Here is a 21138-nt window from a genome sequence, read left to right on the forward strand (position 1 = left end):
ACACACAGTAACTTTCGACCAGCGTCCGTTACTCACACACTCACTCTTGCACTCCCCCTATCTCGGTTCTGCGGCGGTCAATGGTACCTCATGACCTCCGTACTATGGTTGGCAATTACTCTGAGTGTTCGATACACCCGGACAACTTAAGCTCTACCTTGAACTTAAGATTTTTACCAGGTTGCGCGCGCTCACAACCTTCTCACAATCACGCTACAGACATTCAACTCCGCAAGACATTACAATACAAATACAACACAAAACACCGCAATCTGTTCACGCATGACCCTTGTTATACTCACTCTCCTCCGATACTGCTGCTTTTCTCGCACCGTCAGCACCCTCTTCGGCACGCGATTCTTCCGCTGCTCATCTCTCGATGTCTAGCTCTAGGGGCCTTGGGGTAAGCTAACCTAATCTAGATTACCTTCCTCAAGAAGATAACCATCCTAAACTGCTACCAACTGTTAACGCGGGGTTTCTGGTCACTAGTTATCTTACCAGATCCCTAATCATGTCGACTGAATCGTTGGTACCTGTCATTGAGTAAAAGACAATCTACTACTAGGTTAGTCAATTAGGAACTTAGACCACTCTAAAGAACCACTTACCACTGGGAAAGGTTAAAAAGTTTTAATTCAAAGCCAAAAGTATCTGGAGATACAAAGATCTCAGAATAAGATTCAAAAGGTATACAGGTATTAATACAAAAAGGTACTCTCTAAATATTCTCAATCGGCAAAAGGAAATTATCAATACTATCTCAAAAAGCATAAGTGTTGCAAGAATCGCTGTGAGTTGCAACCTGAGAGTCATTTACAGAAAAGAAAAATACAAGTTAGTCTGTCCCTACACTAAACTAAGTGACATCCCTACTTAACAAGATCTTTACCTAAAAAGGTGTCAGCAGTGGTGACTTCCAAAGAAGATCACACACTTCCCTTAGTCTTTGTCTCAAAATTGAAATCTGTTAGTTCTCTATCTGCCTACCCATCCGCTCTCTTAGGCTTCTCCGATCATCTGCTCTAACTCCTCCCCGGGGTGCTATCCCTAATACCAAATCACATTTCCAATAGGAACGCCCCTTGAGACGCCTCTCACGTGGTGCAGTTTTGAGCGGCAAATCCCGTCCTGGTGCTCCTCTGGACTCTTCATTAAAGTTGACCTTGCTTCCCAGGCTTCTCTCCGTCCAAGCGGTACCCCCTAAAATTCCTTAAGACTCCTACAGGCCTGTGCCTGGCACTTCTGAACAAGGGCCTATTCATTATTTCTGATTTAAGTTCCCCTTGCACCTGCAAACAGACACTCTCTCGGTAGGCCCCAAATTCCAGTCTCTACCATATCTAAGACCATAAAACATGTATAAGAATTCTCAGTTAGTGCCTAGCACAACTTTTCCCCTAACGAGCACATTTTAGATCAAAGAGAATGACTTGGTCTTTTCAGGCCTAATTGATTTACATAAAGCAGGTCTCTGCCTTCTAAAACATTTCCTTTCTTTGGTTTAAACAGTATTTTAACTAACACATATTACTATAATATAATGCAACACATCTATGTAAAACATATACTTCAATACTAGGCCTAATAATACATTTGCACTCAAATGACATTAGAATCCACGTCACTAAAAGTGTAGCAGCATCTTTCGTTTCCTGTGAAATGCCATGTGGCCTACACATTTTCATGGTTTGCAGAATTACATTTTGTTTTCACTTATTCATCTAACGTGTGACTCCAACATCATTTTAACATTTCTACAACCTCTACATTAGTTTTCCACACTTATATATGCATCTATTCTAATTAAAACAAACACTCATATATTTTCACTATATAAATTGACACTCTTGTGTAATACAATTTAAACTAACACTACGTGCTTGTAAATATGGTGTACTTATACATTTTTCAGATTTGTGCTCTCTCAGAGGCCATGGAGCTGATACAGGCTGGAAGTATGGCTGCCACGGCTGAACAACAGCGAGATGTAGCTGGGATCTTACATGCCCTGCAGATCCTCATCTTGCCATTGCTGCCACAGAGCCTGTACCAGATGACAGCTGCAGGAACCTCGACACACACATCGCCGACCCCTGATGTGTCAGTGGCACACAGTGATGCAGCCCTACTCCCGTCGCCCCCTGATGTGTCAGTGGCACACAGTGATGCAGCAATAACACCACCACACCCACCTGACACACCGGACACAGAAGACATATCAGAGGAGTAAGATGTGGATGGTAATGACTGTGTGAGAAAGGAGGTGGTAGCATCCATCCCCGCCATATGGCCTGGCCATGCCTCGTTCTGCCCTCTGCATCATGCCCTGGAACAACACCTTCCACTGTCCCCCGAAACACTCTGCGACATTCACCTGGTCCCGACATGGACTCCCATATCTTCTCTGGTTACCAATGACACAGCAATCAGGCTGAAGACTGGACTCTTCCTCTTCTGATTAACTTTCCATTCCCCTAGGACTCTGGTTGGCCCTCCACTGGACAACCATGTAATGTGGGGTTGGCATGGCCAGGTACTGCTCCAGTTCCAACACTCCACAGAATGTGAATAAAACATTCCATCTCACACAGATGTGTCATGTCTATGTTCAATCAAGTATAAAAGTATGGATGAATGTAGGGACATTGATTGCACTAAAAAGTGCACCCTGGGAAATGACATCAATGTGCATGTTTGACCCTGACCCACATGGCCAATTAGATGACTGTGAAAGTGTGAACTAGCTGTGGCCTCATTGCCCATGAACAACAATCCCACAACCCCCAATGTAGCCCCACGTCCATGTATTAAATAGAGCTGTGTAAAAATGTCACATTCGGTAGCAGGCCTGAAGTAGTGTCCCCCATCACGTGACAACAGAACATCTCTTTGCATACCTACTCACACTCAACTGTGTAGTCACAGCCTGTTTTGATGGATCACATTGATCTACATGGCAAGAAGTTGGACACCATACTCAAATTGCTGAAGACACGCAAGAGCACAGGTCTACCAGCAACTATCCCAACAACAATGTCTGTCTCACAGAGGTGGAGCTGGCAATAGGGACTCACCCCTAAGTGAAATGCGTCAGTCAGTCCCTCAATGTGTACAGACAATGCTCATTGAGGCACACGATTTGTCATTCTAATCAACACTCATCACAGTTGAACACTAGTGAAGTTGCGTAGACTTTATTAGCATGTGCATGTCAGTACGGGCAAGACAAGGGCCACAACATGCAGACCAACGCTTAAGACATTTACAGGCAGCATAGGAACATGTCGAGGTGTAAGAAATTGGGAGGCAAAAATGAACACCAATCATTATGGATGGCAACGGTCTCAGCCCACCTTGCCTTGCTGGACGAGTCATGTGATGTTTGGCGTCTGCTCATTGACCTGTGTCAGGGGACACGACTAACAGCCCAGGGGATCTGTATAGTGCTGTATCACCAGACTGCGCTGATTATCTGCTCTGCGGACAGTGAGCAGGTGAAAGGGTCCAACAAGGGCACATGTCCTACTACATTGCCATGTGTGTACTCTCCCTCCAGCAGTATGTCAAGTTTAGGAACATTCCCAAACAATGCTGTGCAGCTCCACCCATGGGACTGCCACAGCTTGCACAGGTGTGTGCCAACACGCATAGGTGCATTCACATGAGTCCAGGCGAATGCAGACATGTCCACTGTTGTGGTGGGATATGTGACCATTCCTCCAAGATGCAACAAGGAGTAGGGACCTGTGCTCTGGGTGACAATCAGTTGTGGCTGCAGGAACATAGTTACTCGTACATGAATGCGAGCTCAGCTTCATGGGCAATCAGTTCCAAGAGTACATAGTTGTCGAGTTCAACAAACACGAGGGTGAGCCAATCCATTAACTAGTCTGGACAGATGTGCTCCGTCCACGCCGTTTCACCAATCCGCAACACAGCCCAATAGGGGAGCCCCTCTATGTGGTCACTGCACACGATGACTTGTGCAATCTCCCATCTCCAACTGCCAGCACATACGCCAAATATCAAGGCATCCCATGCATGGGTATCACGGTTGCACTCCTGTTCGCGGGCCAACAGGGGGTGCATACACAAGTCATAATCCAGTTGAGCTACCGTTGTGTTGGATAGGCAGACATCCATGTGTCACTCGAATGGGCATGATCGACAGTGGAGCCAGGGCTGGATGCAGGTGATGTACGCAAGACGGAAGCTCAGACGGTAACTGAAGTGCAGCACTGCCAGTGGCAGTGCTCACAACAAATGCAGCATACGTGCAAGGTACAGTTCCACGTGACAAGGGTTGAGCGTGTGCCCGGTATGGCATGCCATTGGGCTTGTTGATCTTGTAGACCCGGCACTCTTCTGACTGGCGGCAGTTATGTGAATGATATGCCACAGCTTGGAGCAATGGGTCGTATGTGTGTGCAACGTTTGGACGTATGGTTGTTTTTTACTTATGTGTCTAGGGCATCCCATGAAGGTGTACCCCAAGCACGGGCAACTGTGTGTGAGGTGTGAAACGTTGTTCTTTCATTAGCGAAGTTCATGGTGTGGGAATTGCCAAAATCTGGTATGATATCTCTCTCAGGGGGGACCAGCCGCATTTGAGGCCAAGGTCGGATGTGCAGATGTCCTTCCGCCTTATGTATTGAGACAAAGGAGCTTTCATCCCTAATGTTAGTCTGACTACTGCTTGTATTTTTTAAATGTGATGTAGCCTTCATGCTGCAAATGATGCCAGGCCTTCGGCTTAAGGTGCACCAAAAACGATACACACACAACAGTTGGCATGTATGAGCCAAGAGCCCGATTGGCCTTGCGCTCCTTGTACAATCTCTCTCTTTCTCTCTCTCCCTCTCTTTCTCTCTTGCTCTCTCTAACCTCTCTCTCTCTCTTTTCTCTTTCTCTCTCTCTTTCTCTCTCTCTTTATCTCTCTCCCTCTCTCTCTCTCCCTCTCTCTCTCTCTCTCTCTCTCTTTCTCTCTCTCTCTCTCTCTCTCTCTGTCCTTTGATGAGTGCATGACACACCTTCTTATCTTGAATTTTGTCTTGCAGGCTGTGACTTACAGATTGTCCAAGGATGACCCGCCATGATTCTTCCAAATGGTTGTTTAGAGTCAAATTGTAATGTGATATTTTGTTTGGACTTTCAATGAATGAGTGATTCTCCTTTTTCTGACCACACATGAATGTTAATTGTTGTAATAGTGCAACATCAGACGAATGATTTTGTTCATGATTTTGTGAAGTTGATGTGCAATATTTTGGTTCAGGGAGTGCCCAGGGTAGGTCCCCAGGGGGAGGTGGTCCTGGGGGTGGTGGCGGTGAGTGTTGTGGCCCTCTTGGGTGCATGATTGTTGGCTCCATGGCATCTGTCATTCTTCAGGTGTGGCTCTGGGCTGGGCTCCCTTTTATGGTGCAGGTTGTCGTCCGACATTACACCAGATAAGAGCAGGTGTTAATTCCCCACTGCTAAAGCGCATTAACGCCTGTTTTGGGATCTTATCGCCGATCTAGCTGGTCCTTGAAAATATTGCGAAGTGGTGTTTTCGTGTGTTTTTGCACGGGAACTCCTACTCTGCATCTCATTAGCACCAGTTGCGGGTGTCATCTGTGGCGATGTTTTTTGCAGTTGCTATCGCAGGAAAACTGGTGAAATTGGCTGTTAGCACCAGCATGTGAATAGGGCGATAACTTTATTGCAACTTTGGCTGCTATAAAGTGCCGCTAACTCGGCGATAAGTCCTTGAGAATATGCCCCATTCACTTTTAGGTCTGGCTTGATAGGGACTGTCGCTTTTCCTTGTAACCTACACTAATATTATTTTACACTTCTTTGCTTACTCGCAAATATATATGTATTCCCATGCTATTCATTCGTACAGCTTCACATTACCATTCAGCATTCGTCTAAGGCCAGACTTACTGGTATAGCCAATGCTTGTTGAAGATGTAATGAGCTGAAATAGGGATATTTGTAGAGGCGCTCAGTAAGTAACCCGCTTCTACAGTGCAATGCCATTAGATGGCGCCAAATTACAAGACGTCAAAACAGCGTAATGTTAAAAAGACAACAGCTAATGATGAGCCGGTCATGAAGTCAAACTCTAGAAGGGTCGACTCCACCTTCCCCCCATCTGAGGTCCGTAAATGGTGCACCATCAAAACGCACTATATAAATAAAACAAGGAGGCGCTCCATGCGCCAAATGTTCACCCCTCCACCTTTTCTGTGTCAATATATTAAAATCAAAGCAAAAATTTGTAACTGACAGCGGGAGACGCCGTTCCACGTTCGCACAGTGGCGTAAATAGAAAACAGTGCGGAATCCGGAGGTTTGCACCCAGAATCAGCACTTTTCCTGAGACATATTTTTACCAGAAAAAAACTTGGGAAAATGTCAGGGTGAAAGGTGCAGGAAAAAAAGGTGAAACCTGTTGCAACCTGGTAAACGTAAATTGTGCTCAGCCTCATTCCAACAAGTAGAACTCAGACTAGGAGACAATTACCCCTCCAGTTATATATTACACCTCGACTGTGCTGGGTGCCGTAAGTACGTTTTCTGCACCATGGAATGAAGCCCTGAGTAGTATCTGGCCTTCCTGCGTATGTTGTCTTAAACTTTCAGGGGGCAGTAGAAAAGTAAGTATATCACTACTGTTTGTCATTAAGGGCCAGATCTACAACCCTATTTTCCATGGGTAAATGGGTTTGCTACCCGTTTGCGCATGCAAAATGTCACAGGGCTTTGTACAATTCCTAAATAGCGAGTCACAACGTATTTGCAATTCGCTATTTAGGAATTGTGAGTTGCTATTAGGAAGGGGTGTTCCCCTCCTAAAAGCGACCCCAAAGCCATGTATGAATGTTTTGCGACCGTAATTGCGGTGGCAAAATACTTGCAAATTACCACGCTCTTCAAGAGGGTGGTAATGCACTCGCAAAAGAGAAGGGGTCCTCAGGGGACCACTACCTGTCCTTAAAAAATGAAACGAAAACGTTTCTTTTTTTTTTTAATGCAGCCTCGCAATTTGCGACCCTATTGGGAATTGCAAACAGTGTCTCAGACACTGTTGTGCATCTGAATTAGCGAGTTGCAAACTACGAGATGCAAATGTGACACAATTTGAGACTCACTATTTGGCGGGTCGTACATCTGGCCCCAATCCTTTACTGAACGGACTCTGGGTGCCCACTGCCCCATGGGGCACCCAGTTGAACTCCTACTGCCTCAGGGATGATTCCGAGGTTATCAGAATGTTGTTGGGATGGATGTAGGGGTGGGACGCTGGGTACTCTGATTTCAACCATGTTTGGGGGTTGGAGCGGGTGGTAGGTGGGTTTTGTCTGCATTTCATTGTTTTTTGTTTCCTCCCCCTTAGGCATGTCTTCTGCACAGCAGCACACTAAGCACCTGTCCATGTCAGCGGCTGCCCACCATTGGCCCTCCCTAACGAAGGCCTGGCTCCGCCCCCACGCACAGCAATACGACCACCACTAGATGTTTGACCTGGAACATCTGAGGGCTCAACGACAGCAGAAAGGCCTGTCTGGTCCATGCTTACCTCAACCGGCACCACAGAGACATCTGCTACCTACAGGAACTCCACCTAACACAATCCACAGCATTGAGATTGTGCTCGGGCTGGTGTCAGATGCTTACACATCCCTGCACTTTTATGCCAGGGGGTTAGCAATACTGATGCGCAAAGACCTGCCGGGGAAGTTGTGGCGAGCCCTCCAGATACCCTGTCATATTAGCTGTGGTCTTTGGCCCTAACACTGACTGACATTCGGGGGTGGACTTCAGAGCACCTCTACATGACTAGCTGGAGCGAGCGGGTGCCTCTATTCACCTTAACTCCAACTCTGCATCCCAACTTAACATGCTCATGGAGGACAACTACTGAAACTATGTCTGGTAGCTTACACACAAGACTAGCACAGAGGACACTTGTGTCACAGCTTTCCACAATGTGCGACTAAGTGTAGACTACTGGCGACTGTCCCGCGACACAAAAACCTGTCCTGCATAGTGCCAATATCGGCCCACTCACCAGCCCTCCCGCAGCAACATGCATTTATCATAAATAAGCAGACAAGACAACTTTTTGTTGGGATAAAATTGCTGCAGGTTTATTAGCATACACATATGCCCACATGGTGGTTTATCTTACAGATGATCCAAAGGCAAGCCGCCCCTTGCGGCCTACCACCTGATGGGCCAACTTGCATCGTGGCCTTAGCCAATCGGTGCTTAGTGATTGTGGTGAGGGAATAGCCACTCCCACTTCCGGTGAACCATCGGTCCACCCTCTTGCTCATGCCACCCCTACGAGGGGCGGAGCGTTCAAGCGACCCCCGGTTGTACAGGTTTCCAACCGCCCATAAGATAGACGGGGCGCCGTCGCACACTAGGGTCCACCGCACAGACTTCCTGGGGATATTAGGCCTCAGCACCCTTTGTGCTCCTGAAGAGGGTACCCCTGAGTACCTTTCCGTCTCTGGATCACCCTGTAACTCCGCCTGCAACACAAATAAAAATATTAAAACACATTTCCCCCCACCCTGAAAGCGCCGGGTACGCGGTAGGGAGGGAAACGGCAACAGGGTGAGGGGACAAAGAGGCTGCCAGGTGGGCGGGGGAGGATTATATACCTCTCCCCGCCCCACCCTGGCCGGAAGTGACGAGCAGGACCCTTTAGGGTCGTTGACCACTGGGCTGCCCCATGCACCATCTTGTGGCAGTAAGGGGTCCGCCCTCTTATGAGTGTCCCCTGTGGGGACGTGTCGGTCGGCCCGCATAGTGCCAATATCAGCCCACTCACCAGCCCTCCCGCAGCAACATGCATTTATCATAAATAAGCAGACGAGACAACTTTTTGTTGGGATAAAATAGCTGCAGGTTTATTAGCATGTGGTAAATAAATAAATAATACCCTATTTTTTAATGAATAAATGAATAACAGATAGCTCAATAAATAAGAGTCAAGATTCGAGGTAGTAGGAGTTTTGCAGGTTTAATACAGCAAATACAGGAATAGGATGGCAAGGCCCAGCAGCGCTGCCGGGGTCAGGATCGGGACAAGGGGAACAACTTTTTAATAACAGTGCATGAGCATATATACATAACGCAAACACATAGCATTACATTGCAATAGGCGTAGCAGTGGGTGGAGCAAAAGGCGTGACGCATAGCAGTCGCGAAAGATAAGGGTGAAAAGAGGTGTAACAGGGCGTATACATAGACATGTGATGCAAACGTAACAGAATATGTCATGAATGGGGCGGAAACCATGGAGGGGGCTACCTGAGGAGCCGGGACCTCTAACCTGATGGTGCGCGCAAACTAGCAATGACGTGTTACTAGGAGAAACTGGGGGCTATGAACTCTGTGCTAGGAGCAGAGACTGAAGTCTGGAGAGTCAGGGCGACATGTACCTAAACAGTATCTAGTATCCGATGTTTAGAGAACATGTTGATATAAACTAGAAGTCAGGAGGGGAAAGGCTAACTTGATTCTAAGACTGGACCATGCATTATTCTACATGTAGTGCGTGATGAAGAATATTAAATGACCATTAATACAGTATTTCTCTAACGTGGAGACGTGAAGGCTAGACAATGACGGAAACTATCGATGCGATTCAGTAGCTTTAGGAATGCAGAGAAGGAGGACTGAACTGATAACTGGAATCATAACATATTCTTGGCAGACTCAGAGGCAGAGCCAGGGTGAGCCGGGCACTGCGAGGCAGGAAGTAAGTGAAGGGTCGAGGATACAGGTGGGGGCTGTATCGCTCCTCAGCGAGGTTTCAGGAGACAGGAGCTGAATCTGGTGTCCAGGCCCTTTTGAGGCCTAGAAACGGGGACTTTATAATGGAATAACGTGCACACTGAGAAACGTGGCAACGTAACTTTACATAGGCCTGATATTCGTAGTATTCACGAGAACTGGAAACTGGCATACTAGAAGTGGACACAACTGTAATTGCGTCATTAATCGAACATAGGGAATGCATATGCATATTTAATCATGCACACATAACATATGATGGATGACACGTAGGGACACAGAACATGGCAAAATTTACTTTTCCACATTCCCTCCTTGTCACTACGTTTCCATCAGGAAACATCAATATTCATGATACCATCTATCATTTCATACAGTATCATTTGCTCGTCTCGAATTATCCTGGAACGGGATTTAGAACGGGGCTTGGGACTAGGAATACAAGAGGTAGCACAAATGCCGCAAATCGCAGGGCCACATTGTATACAGAGGCAGCAGCTGAATATGATCGCTACTGCAATACCTAGAAAGGACAAGACTTTCCATCCCCAGGCGGAAATTATATTCCAGAACCAACCGGACCATGTCCAGGTGCCTGGATCTTGGTGTAACAGATGGGCAATCTTATGGAGTCTGGTTATAGCTGAATAAACAGACGGCGCGTTATTTGGAATGAAAATGCAGCAACTAGATCCGATGACTCTACAGGCCCCGCCCCTATCGGCCAGTATGACGTCAAGGACGAGACGATTCTGTAAAACGACAAATCTCATAGCAGATTGCTCTTCAGTTAAGTTACCTAAAGCAGAGGCAGTCTCATTTACTACAGCTTCGAGGGTTCTGGTTAACCTACGGATTAGGTTACTATTCTGGATAGGTCCTATAAAGAAAAAGAAACCTCTATTGAAATCTGTATACTGTTCTAGAGCAGTTTCAGTATAATCGACAATTGGGGACTCCCTTCTATGTCTAATGTGTACTAGATGTGTGTTTCTATGATAATCAGGTGGGGCTAGGAAAACTGGTGGCAGTAGGAAGGCAATGTAACAGGTTCCCTCCCAATCGAGGGGCAGACGAACATATGCAGTTTGACCACAAATAAAATAAGAATGACGTGAAGCTTTGAAAATAGATTTCCCACTGTCACTATACTTGACAATAGTAGTACAATCACTATGTCCTACGTGTACAGAACCATAATTTCGGACACATAATTCACCTTTGACTGGTAGTACTGAAATAGCAGGTAAGTCTGGAGTAGTATCAGACTGAACATTCAGGACCATGAAATTCGAAGAATAGTTACCTAAATTATACACTTCATTTTCTAGATCTAACCCGGTTCTGTGGGGAAGACCTTGCTTGTCTGGGGAACATGTACTGTTAAGAAAAGACATATCTGTTGAGGATGACGTTAACGTGGACCATGCTCCACACGAACCATTATGTGAAAATGGATAAGGAAAAAGTGGCAGAACTCCCTTCGGCATCTGGAAAGGGGGGAGTCGACCACACACCCAGCAATTAGTGGCATTGCTGGTCTGATGTGAGTAATGTAACATGCGGATGAAGGAATTATTTTTCATAGCGAGGCGGTAAGAGAGTTCATGAGGAGGCAGATCACTAAACGTGTGCTCTACTGTAGCATTAGCAGACTTATTTACATGAAGAACTGGGAAATACAAGAAAAATGCATAACTGGTGCAGGAAATCATAATGCTGAGAAACAATATGAAACATAGAAAAACGATACATCGAATTGAGTTTTGACTAACTCTCTCACTATGGGGGTCTATTTTATACATGTCAGAAACAGTCTAACCGTTTCACCTAGGGGAGGACTTAGACAATCAAACTGGCTGACTTATTTTACTAGACCGGAGTTTCAACTTATACTCCTGTTGCGGAGTTTTCTCTAACAGGGGAGGGTTTGTAGCAATGTCTTTTGCGGGACAGTCCTTGAGAACAATATTTTGGCAATCCTTCAAATCCTGGGAAATGTTCTTTGAGACGGGTTTCAGTCCATAAAACTTTTTTACATGCGAAAGGTGCACCCAGCCTTTGCGACCCTCCAACTTCACGGCTGTACGGGTGGCGAGGAGGACCTGTCGGGGCTCCTTCCAGCGTGGCTTCAGCGGACTTGAGCGGTCAAAATTGCGGACAAGGACCATGGATCCTGGAACGATTTCATGCGGTGCCACCTCGGTATTGTCTGGAAATGCGGCGGCAACCTGTGAACGACAAGAGTTGAGGGCAGACATCAAGGAAGCTAGGTAATCTGTCAGCATATTACTTGAAACATCGGTAATACTTCGGGGTCTAGGAGTACCCCACATGTTAGGGGGGCGGCCGAAAACGACCTCATACGGGGACAGACCTGATCTGGAATGTGCGACCATGCGCATATAAAATAAAGCGACTGGCAGAGCTACTAGCCAGTCCACACCTTTCTCTTTACATACTTTGGCGATTCGGATTTTCAGAGTCTGGTTATGTCTCTCTACGAGACCGGCTGCTTCAGGATGGCGTACACAATGAAACTTCCACTGGTACCCTAACAACAGGGAAACATGCTTCATCAACTCAGATGAGAATGGCTGGCCGTTGTCAGAATATACGACTCTAGGGAGTCCATAACGGGGAAAGAACTCACGAACCAACTGCTTGGCAGTGGTCGCGGCTGTGTAATCTGGGACTGGATATGCTTCTGTCCACCTGGACAAAGCGCATACAACTACAAGGACATACTTGAAACCTCGACATCGCTCCATCTGAATATAATCCATCTGGAGGACTTCAAAAGGGTGGTCAGGGGGCTGGAATCCACCTTGTTCCACCGGGACACTTTTACCTGGATTAAACTAACAACATATCATACAGGTACGGACTTTCTGCTTGGCTGCCGCTCGTAAATGCTTGTTGAACCAAATGTTCTGGATACTGTCTAACATAGCTTTTTCTCCTAAATGTGCTGGACTATGTGCGGTATTAATAATGACTTGAACCATAGAGTCGGGGAGAAACCATGTGGCTCTACCCTTCGTTAACCATCCTTGATCTGTCTGGACCCCTCCTTGTTCGGACCATTTCTTGATTTCTTCAGGAGTAGCATGTAACTGTATGTCTATGACATCTTGTGTAGGGTCCTTAACTGTCATACATGTAGTCGGATCTGGAGTATGTGTCATGTTAACTGGAATGTCTAGAGTCTGTGCTGTAAGCTTGGCTGTGCGATCTGCTAGATCGTTACCTTGAGAAATGATGTCAGTAACTTTCGTATGTGCTTTGCACTTCATGATAGCAATAGATGTCGGTAAATGTATGGCATCTAACAGAGCTTGAATAAGGAGACCATACTGAATCTTGGTTCCATGAGAAGTCATGAAACCTCTCTCCTGCCAGAGCACTCCAAAGTCGTGTACGACTCCGAATGCGTAGCGTGAATCTGTGTAAACATTAACTTTCCGGTTCTTAGCGTGTAGGCAGGCTTGTGTCAGAGCAACTAGCTCTGCTGCTTGAGCGGACAGGGTGTCAATACGGTGTGTTTCAATAACTTCGGTGTCAGTAGTCACTGCATACGCGGCGACTAGTTCTCCTGTACTTGTTCTCATACATGAACCATCCACATAAAGTGTCAGGTCGGGGTCTGGTAACGGAATATCTGTCAGATCTTGTCTTGGCTTGGTCGTAATGTTAACTACTTCCACGCAGTCATGTGTGGCAGAATTCGGAGTAACTGATGGTAACAGTGTAGCAGGGTTCAGGATGTTGCAGCGTCTGATTTCTATGTGTGGCTGGAACAGTGTCAATTCATAACCTGTTAAACGTGCAATTGTCAAGTGCTGTGTTTGTGTTCGGTTTAAAAGAACTTCCACGGAATGTGGAACTTGTACTGTCATGGTATGTCCTAAGACTATGGAATCACTTTGTCTGATAGCTAGGGCTGTGGCTGCAACTGACTTGAGGCACGCAGGCAGAGCCTGGGCTACAGGATCTAATGTGCTCGAAAAATAAGCACAGGGCTTGTACTGTCCTGCTTGATCTTGTGTAAGAACAGATAATGCTGTACCTTCGCGTTCAGTGACGAAAAGTGTAAAAGGCTTACTGTAGTTCGGTGTAGCTAGAACTGGAGCTTGGCATAGGGCTTTCTTTAACTCATTGAAACTGAGTGTATGTTCAGATGTCCAAGGGAGGACAGTCGATACGGCTGCCTCCTGTGTCGTTAACTGTATCAGTGGCTTGGCTAGAAATGCATACTGAGGAATCCATTGTCGGCAGTAAGAAGTAAGGCCGATAAAAGCACGTACCTCCTTCTGGGTCTTGGGCTGAGGAAGACTCGCTATTAACTGGATACGGTCTGGTGTCAACTGCCTACCCCTCTTGGACAGTAAGTGTCCTAAGTAGACCACTTGCTGGACACAGAATTGAAGCTTCGAAGGGGACACCTTGTGCCCCATCTCGGCTAGGAAATACAAGACTGTAAGGGATGCTCGCTCGCAAGCACGTTCAGAACGGGCTGTGATCAGGAGATCATCGACATACTGGAGCAGGGCAGTGTCAGTTGGCATGTGAATGTTGTCTAGTTGTCTCTTAAGTGCTTGACTGTAAATGCTAGGGCTTTCTGTGAAACCTTGAGGAGCGCGTGTGAACATATAGCTCCTTCCATTTAAACAAAATCCGAAAAGGAACTGGCTGTCTGGATGAATAGGGACACTGAAAAACGCGTTCTTGAGGTCGATTACAGTAAAGAACGTGGCTTCGGAATCAATGGCTGTCAATAGGGAAGAGATATCTGGAACAACTGGGTACTGAGGAATAATACATTTATTAAGTTCTCGTAGGTCAATCACTAATCGATATACTGGGGGTGCATTTGGATCAGTACGTTTCATGACTGGAATGATCGGGGAATTGCATACATTGGAGTCAGTTTCTACAACCACTCCTTGAGCCATGAGCTCGTCAATAATTTTGGATAAGGCTGCTACAGCCTCAGGTGGCAATCTGTACTGTCTGATTCGTGGTAACACCACACCTGGCTTGAGAGTCACACGATAGGGTGTGATTTGCATATAACCAACATCAGTTGGACCTTGCGCCCATAGATGCTGCGGGACATTAGACAATCTGGGATCAAAATCTCGTAATACATAGTGACCCTTAAAGTCACGTAGGAACAATCGTATTCCCTCTGGGGAACAGCATATAACTGCACCTAACTCTTTCAGTGTTTTAATACCTAATAGGTTTTCTGGACATGACTTAGTAAGTAACAGATCAGTAGTGCGGGACAATGGACCTACTTCTAGAGTAACTGGCTTTGATATTTCATTTACGATAGGTTTTCCTGAAAATCCAAGGGAAACATTTCTTGAGCCTGAGAGCGGAGCCCCTGGAACTTCGGCGTGACTAATTGTGGTCCTACTTGCCCCTGTATCAATCAAAAACTTTCTGTCTTTCCCTAATACTTGACTGTGAACATAGGGACCTTCTTGATCTACAGGTATCTCGATGAGAGGCAAGCCTACCTCCCTCTCTAGGCTGTTTCATGAATACTGTTGGTACTCTGGATACTCAGACTGTGCATACTGGTACATCTGCTGTGTGACGTGCTGTGTTGCAGCGATAGGCTGCGGAGCTGTAACTGTCTGTGGCGCATTCTGTGGCTGAGGAATCTGTGAAACTTGTTCTTGTCTAGGCGGACGTGGTCTTTCTTTAGTCTTACCGGTAGCTATATTATGTTTCAGAACTGCACACTCATTTATAAAATGACCTGGCTGTTTACAATAATTGCAGTTCCCTTTAACGGGAGCTGCAGGATGACTGGCTTGATTTGGACCCCTCTTCTGACTGTCTTGAGGAACAGATTGTGCAACTAGTACTTTCATTTTCGTGTCTTTCATACGTTTTCTCTCGTGTTCTTGTTCTTCCCTGATTCTATTCTGGTGGTATTGGAGCATCTGCAACATCTGGGACGGGGTATTAGCTTGCCAGGTACTTTCGACTTTCAAAACTCGATTTTTAATTTGTGGGCTTGAATTCTCGACTAATTTAGTAACAAAAAGGTGAGGGTATGACTCACTACTTGTCTTGAGGCCACTGTTGATGCTAAAACATTTCTCAAATCTAGAATAAAAATCACTAATATCTTCGTCTTGTTTCTGTTTACAGGCTGAGATTGCATCCCAGTCTTCTTTTCTAGTTGTCAATAATCTAGGTAAAACTTGTATTAATAATTCTGGTAATTCTTTACATTTATCTCCAAGACCGGTACCTGGTACTCGTGCCTTGTCTTCAGCTTCTAGAACTGCCCAATCGATCTTTTTCTCTCCCACCTCCCATTCTTTTTCCTTGAGCTTTTCATACACCCCTGCGGGCAGCAGAACCTTTAACATTTTAATTATATCTGGATACGTGTATTCTCCCATACGGAGCATGTCTTTTAATTCTCTATGGAACCCTGCTGGATCTTTGTCATGACAGGGAATTAATTTCTTCATCTCTAGGAGTTCCATCTTTGTAATCGGAGTGTAAACAAACACTCGTTCTAGTTCGCCACCCGTTCCTCTGACTGGGTGGACTTCTCGTAACGGATTCTGTCTCTCCATGTAAAATGGTTTACTTTCTGGGGGTGAGACATGAACAAAATGCGGGTTCAAAAACGTTCTATATTTGTGACGCTGTTCTAGAATGACACTAATTAAGTCGGTACCTAAACCTTTCCATCTATACTGGAGTAACTCGTTCAGGATATCGTGTAACGGACCTGGATCAGAGTGCTGACCCTCATACAATGTAATGAGGTGCTGAATCATATACATACCCGCCAGTCGTTGCTCGGCTGGGGGCATTTTCAGAAACATTTGTGCCACTATTCCGTCTGGAAAAGTGGTAGAATCAGTAATCCATCGGACTGCTGATCGGGCTAGTTCTTGTTCATACATGGTACTCAACTCACTGTAACCGATTCGTGATTTCAGAATGTGATCGGTAGCTTGAAACACTTGTTCTAGAGAACCTTGTTCTGGTGCTGGATGATGGAAAATAGACTTGTGTTCTAGGCGTAAATGGCGATCTGGAAATCTAGATTTTCCTACATACGCTATTCTGTCAGGATTCTCGTCGTCTAACTCTTCAGGATCAGAGTTACTTTCTTTCTCGCTTACTTGTGCTGCTTTACGTTGATCGTGTAACTTTATTATTTCTTTACGGATTTTCTTGTACATACTCTCCATAGCACCGACGGTCTTGTGCTTACCCTCGGCTATATTATCACTCCACCTTGTCAGGGTTTTCATTTCAGCCGGATCTTTAGACGGGTAATCTTGTTCTCTTATTAGACAATTGATCAGAAACTTTAATATCATGAGCTGGGTCTCAGCTTTCCTTTGAGACATGGCCTCGCCAATGCTTTCTGGATCATCCCCTGTACGGATGAAACGATATATTCTGTCTAGATCTTCTTTCATATTCGGTAAGGTGACTAGATACTCGGCCACCTTTCTTACGCGGAATGAATATAAAACCATATTATCCTCGCCTGGGACTGGATCATAGCCGCATTCGGCAAGGGATTTTCTTATTTCTGCTACAGTCTGATGTCTGGGCGTACGCTGTGATGCTTGTATATGTAATTCGGCTGTCGTTAAACGCTTGTGTGGCGGCGGGGTTTGAGGAGTACCTCCCCCTGCGGCCCCTAAACTAGAGTCGTCTACTGAGGCTCTTCGTCCTGGCAGAGTGGGAAATGGAAATGTAGGCTGGACTTGTATGGCGGGCTGGACCGGGGGTACCGTAACAGGTACTCCGGTGTCTGGAGGAGCGGGAAGTGCCTGATTTACAGGGACTGGCGGAGCGCGAACAGGATTTGCATATTCTGGGACTGTGTCGTCCAAATAGGACGAAATAAAAATATCAGCTGCGGTCTGTTTGTGACGTAGCTTAGTCGGAACTAATGGTGGCGGGAAATTACTGGATGCCTCTGGGGTCGCTTTTGGCAAGCCCTCGGCAAGGAGAGGATACATACCCCTAATAAGGGCATGCCTCTGTCTGTCTGACTGTTCGGCTTTGACTTGTTCACCTATCTCGATTAATTCTTTTTCATGGGCTCGTTCTAAGGATTCTCTACTTAATTCTGACTTTCTGATTTCTTTTTCAGTTCTTTTATGAGCTTCTTTGCGCCATAACTCGATGGCATCTTTCTGTGACTGTCTGGCTTTCTTTTTCCATAATGCTTCTTCTACTCGCATGATGCACTCGGCATCCCATGTACCCGATACGGGCCATCTATACTTTTCTTCTAACTGTTTGGTATACTCTACCCATAAATCTAGATACAGTATGGCGCTTATGCCATGCTTCTGATACATAAAATGACCTGGACTGTCCCTAGGCGGGACAGGAACTGCTGCTTCCAGCAGACCCTTTCTAGTTTTCAACTGGCGTAACTTAGAAAACAAGGGCATGACTGGACTGTAATCTAGACACAACACAATACACAATAAACACGATACTTATTCCCCATTCATACCACGACATTAAAATACATGAAGAACATTTAAAAATAACAGTTCGAACAGAATACTACCTGAAATACGGAACACAGAATACATGAATTTTCTCGAGAACAGAACTGACTAGAACAGGAACTAGATGCACTGCTGAAACAGTACGAAACTTACCGGTCTCATAAAGAGACACGTCAGGACCCGCATCCACCGAAGTGGACACTTCGTTTGTGGGTCTGTGTACCACCAACCCACGGACCAGAGTCAATTAAATTGACCCTGTCTAGATACTACCCCAGTAACGGTACTCACCGGGCAGCAAGAACGGAAGGCCTCAGACTGGACTGGACTGCCTCGACGTCGGACGGACGAACTTCGGACTTCTGTTACGGGTGGGCCTCCGGATACCTCGGACCTTGGACTCTCGGCTTGGGCTCTGGTCGGGACTCGCCGCGTTCCTCCACCGTCTCGACTGGATGCTGGACCGTCTCCTCCGTCTCCTCCGTGGGCCTGAGGGATACTTGAAGCAGAAATATCTGCCGGTGCGCAGAAGAGTTCCGTCACGACTGCAGAGGGTCAGGGGGTCGGCGTGGCTTCACCGACGCGTGGGGAAAGGGCAAGTCCCTATTCGGGCGCCATTATGTGGTAAATAAATAAATAATACCCTATTTTTTAATGAATAAATGAATAACAGATAGCTCAATAAATAAGAGTCAAGATTCGAGGTAGTAGGAGTTTTGCAGGTTTAATACAGCAAATACAGGAATAGGATGGCAAGGCCCAGCAGCACTGCCGGGGTCAGGATCGGGACAAGGGGAACAACTTTTTAATAACAGTGCATGAGCATATATACATAACGCAAACACATAGCATTACATTGCAATAGGCGTAGCAGTGGGTGGAGCAAAAGGCGTGACGCATAGCAGTCGCGAAAGATAAGGGTGAAAAGAGGTGTAACAGGGCGTATACATAGACATGTGATGCAAACGTAACAGAATATGTCATGAATGGGGCGGAAACCATGGAGGGGGCTACCTGAGGAGCCGGGACCTCTAACCTGATGGTGCGCGCAAACTAGCAATGACGTGTTACTAGGAGAAACTGGGGGCTATGAACTCTGTGCTAGGAGCAGAGACTGAAGTCTGGAGAGTCAGGGCGACATGTACCTAAACAGTATCTAGTATCCGATGTTTAGAGAACATGTTGATATAAACTAGAAGTCAGGAGGGGAAAGGCTAACTTGATTCTAAGACTGGACCATGCATTATTCTACATGTAGTGCGTGATGAAGAATATTAAATGACCATTAATACAGTATTTCTCTAACGTGGAGACGTGAAGGCTAGACAATGATGGAAACTATCGATGCGATTCAGTAGCTTTAGGAATGCAGAGAAGGAGGACTGAACTGATAACTGGAATCATAACATATTCTTGGCAGACTCAGAGGCAGAGCCAGGGTGAGCCGGGCACTGCGAGGCAGGAAGTAAGTGAAGGGTCGAGGATACAGGTGGGGGCTGTATCGCTCCTCAGCGAGGTTTCAGGAGACAGGAGCTGAATCTGGTGTCCAGGCCCTTTTGAGGCCTAGAAACGGGGACTTTATAATGGAATAACGTGCACACTGAGAAACGTGGCAACGTAACTTTACATAGGCCTGATATTCGTAGTATTCACGAGAACTGGAAACTGGCATACTAGAAGTGGACACAACTGTAATTGCGTCATTAATCGAACATAGGGAATGCATATGCATATTTAATCATGCACACATAACATATGATGGATGACACGTAGGGACACAGAACATGGCAAAATTTACTTTTCCACAAGCATACACATATGCCAACATGGTGGGTTATCTTACAGACGATCCAAAGGCAAGCCGCCCCTCGCGGCCTACCACCTGATGGGCCAACTTGCATCGTGGCCTTAGCCAATCGGTGCTTAGCGGTTGTGGTGAGGGAATAGCCACTCCCACTTCCGGTGAACCGTTGGTCCACCCTCTTGCTCACGCCCACCCCTACGAGGGGCGGAGCGTTCAAGCGACCCCCGGTTGTACAGGTTTCCAACCGCCCGTAGGATAGACGGGACGCCAATGCACCCCAGAGTCCACCGCACAGACTTCCTGGGGATATTAGGCCTCAGCACCCTTTGTGCTCCTGAAGAGGGTACCCCTGAGTACCTTTCCGCCTCTGGATCGCCCTGTAACTTCGCCACAGCCCTGGGTGTGGCGACCGTCGCAGCCAGGGCCCCCCCACCAAGGCCGGCATTCCTACTTATGTCCTGCTATTTCTAGGGCCTCTCTCTATCCAGCAAGAACCGGTCCATACTTATACTGGGCAGATGTACCCCTTTGTTCAGGACGCCCTGTGACTTTGGCGTGTAGCACCCATGTCTAATGCAGCCAAGTCTCCTCTGCTCAGCGAATTTACGCATAGCGCAGAAGCTTCCTGTGCGCAGGCTCCAACACCTCCCCCTGCCCAGCTCCCTGCCACAGGAGCCAGGGGTGAATTCCGACCACTGAGGATTACCTGTCCACCACTGGTTGCTATTTCGCCCCATGTGGTCATTGTGGTCTTCATCCCTGGTTCATACTTTGTCACATTGACCAGACCTTCATCGTTATTTTCAAATTATCCTTGGCACCCATAGCAATGGTGTCACATAGGTTAGAGGGAATAAGTGTAAGGTGTCCATCATTAGACACTGCACCAGTTTGTGAAGTGCCAACCTACAGATGCCCGGACCCTGTTATCCACCTGTGACCCTTGATACTTATACCAGTAATGGTGTCGAACTACAAGATAGTGTGTCACATGTTTCGCTATAGTCC

Source organism: Lissotriton helveticus, chromosome 6, assembly GCF_964261635.1.
Source record: "Lissotriton helveticus chromosome 6, aLisHel1.1, whole genome shotgun sequence".
Classification (NCBI taxonomy): domain Eukaryota; kingdom Metazoa; phylum Chordata; class Amphibia; order Caudata; family Salamandridae; genus Lissotriton; species Lissotriton helveticus.